This window comes from Protopterus annectens, chromosome 9.part0 (genome assembly GCF_019279795.1).
Source record: "Protopterus annectens isolate FY-2018-M chromosome 9.part0, PAN1.0, whole genome shotgun sequence".
Taxonomy (NCBI): domain Eukaryota; kingdom Metazoa; phylum Chordata; order Ceratodontiformes; family Protopteridae; genus Protopterus; species Protopterus annectens.
The window spans coordinates 432,879,756-432,882,591 of NC_056743.1; the positions used below are offsets into that span (position 1 = coordinate 432,879,756).

Here is a 2,836-nt window from a genome sequence, read left to right on the forward strand (position 1 = left end):
ATAAGCGTGGTGGTGATATTAGAAACTACATGGAAAGCCATGAATTGTCCTGGATTATAACAATGCAAGCAGACAGATTTCTAGGTATCAATGGGAGGACCTCCATTAAACCTGTTTTAAAGGCTAGAGGTCTCTTTAAATGATACTTCACAATTTTATTGAATGAATGTTTTAATTGGTGAATTTGAATTGTTAATTGGTATTGTTTTGCTATTTATTTGAAAGGTTTTTTGCAGTATGTGGTCTGATGAAGCACATTGTGTGAAAGCACTTACCTTTTTCATTAAAACTGTTTTATTTTATGGTCGTTGCTGTGTTTTGGTACTGTTTTGTTTTATTTTACATAACGTTTTTGCTGAAAAAACACCATTTATTCCCAGAGGACTGTTTGCTTTTCACATCTTTTATTTCAGGCTTTAGCCAGGTCTCTGTGAGGGCTAGGATGTGTCTCAGTTGTGTTAAGCCATCCAGGCATGAAAATCTGTGATTTTGTTTAATATGCTTATAATGTTTAGAGTAACTATTGTTAAACTCTTAGGGTGTATTCTATGGTGTGGGGTTTGATCAGGACCTAGGATGAGGTGGATGTCACCACACTGATGTATGGTGGAGAAAGATGGTTTGTTTTTTATGCATTTTTAGCAGAGATGGGTAGAAGCATTACCTTGACATTAGGACTAACATTTTTTAGTATTCTGGGGTTACAACAGTGGAATGGAGTTGTGGGAAATGAGCCTGAAGAGATTTTTGAGTAGCTGGTGGGAAGGCAGTTGATAGGTGAGGATGAAGTAATGGCTGAGGTGTGCTTATTTATTATTACTACTGGTGGGAATGTTTGGAATGAAAGGAAGAGGTTGAATAGGATGACACATGAGTGGGCAAAGAAGTCTCTTTTGCCTTGATAACGGCAGCTTTGTGAGTTCATCATGAACCTCACAGCTGTAGAGGAGTCAGCTAAATCTGCCTCCTGCCTGTTAAGAAAAAGAAAGATCTCTTAAGAAATAGAAATCATGGGAGGATTACTTCACTTTGCTGGATGATGAATAGTGATTAGGTAGAAGTAGTTCTCCATTTGTCCCTCAAGATATACCTGAAACTGACTCACCTCCAGCTACCACAAAAGTCAAAGTCCTAAAAGTGCTATCAAAAGCTAAAAATACTGTATCAGTCTGTCCTGACAATATCCCTGGATGCATCTTAGATAGCATTTGACCACCTCCACCTAACAACATTGTTCAACCTCGGCCTCCATACAGATGTTGTAGCAAGGACCTTGCCTGCTCGTCTCTCAGAGCGATGTCATGTGGGCAGCGGTGCCTGTGGCAACTGAGCGGGAATGGTACAAATCTGAGCAGTGGATCATTTGGCTCGTGCATCGATGAAGAACGCAGCTAGCTGTGAGAACTAATGCGAATTGCAGAACACACTGCACATCAACACTTTGAACACACTTTGCAGCCCAGGGTTACTCCTGGGGCTACGCCTGTCTGAAGGTAATTGTGCCTTCCACTGCCCCCAGGGAAGTCCTGCTCCAGCAAAGGCATGGTCAGGGAATCGAGGGAGCCCATCACAGACACCCTTATCCCTCCAGGGTGAGACATGGATGGAGGAGAGGAGTCTCTGCCGCCCCGAGCCAGGAAGCCCGTCCATGCCACCAACCGGCTGCCCTCCTGGGGGTGGGGTACAACCCGCATGCTTGGGCTGTGTTGGCCCTCCTACACCACCCAGAGTCTGCCAGAGAGGGAGTGGGAGTGTGGGCCAGTGGAGGGGTATCATGTCCATCCGTCCCTGCACCCCCACCACCTGCCCCCCCCCAACCACACTCGGAACGAGATCGCAGATCAGATTTGCCAACCTGCCAAACTTCAGCATATTACTATGCAGAAAAAAAGAAACTAACCAGGATTCCTTCAGTAACAGTGAGTAAAGAGGGAAGAGCCCAGTGCCAAATCCCCGCCCAGGCGACATAAGGGAGGACCATTCACAGTCCCAAGCAATTACAGATCCATAAGTCTGACCAGACTCCTATGCAAAGTCATGAAAAGACTTATGGAATAATTAATAAGGACATCAGGAACCTTCAAACACAGGACACATTTCAATTTGGATTCAAAAGGGCAGGTCATGCTTACTTAACCTGTTTAACTGTTTTGAAGAGGTCATCAAATCAGTGGATGAAGGTAAAATGCTATACACCACATACCTTGATCTGGCTAAATCTTTTGGCACAATCCCCATTCAGGCATATTAGAAAAACTAAACAAACTGGGAATAAACCCCTATGTTACCACTAGATTGCCAGTTGGTTCACAGATAGGATACAGGACATCAAAATAGGAAAAATTACCTCCTCAAAGAGACCAGTCACCAGTTGTGTCCCCCAGGGTTCTGTGCTGAGCCCTCTCATGTTAGCATCTAGTAATCTGAAATAAAAGCCAATATCAAAAGGTTCTAGCTAACTAAGTTTGCAGATGACTGCAAGGTAGGACCAGTCATTGAATCCCCAAATGACTTAACCATCCAGCATGAAGGTTTGTCCCAAATAAATAACTGATGGGAAAAATCATGGACTGAAACTAAATGCCAAAAAAATACATCATTGTACATTTTGGGAAGTCATTTACAACAGGGAACTACCACGCTGATAATACAACCCTAAGAGATTACCCATTTGTTTGGGATTTAGGAACTTATGTGGACAGTAACCTAAATTTTGACCAACACTTGTCTATTATCATGAGAACGTCCTACCATATTGCACAGTTTATAAAAACAAGGATTATGTCTAGATCTAGGGATGCCATCATCCCCCTTTACATAGCTCTCATTAAGCCAG

General features: G+C 43.0%; 1 non-coding gene across 1 annotated transcript; it reads left to right on the forward strand.

Annotated features, from left to right (window-relative positions):
* Positions 1-1,343: 1,343 nt before the first annotated feature.
* Positions 1,344-1,497, forward strand: LOC122812377. The gene has a single exon (XR_006366399.1). It is a non-coding gene; the product is annotated as a 5.8S ribosomal RNA (ribosomal RNA).
* Positions 1,498-2,836: the final 1,339 nt, after the last annotated feature.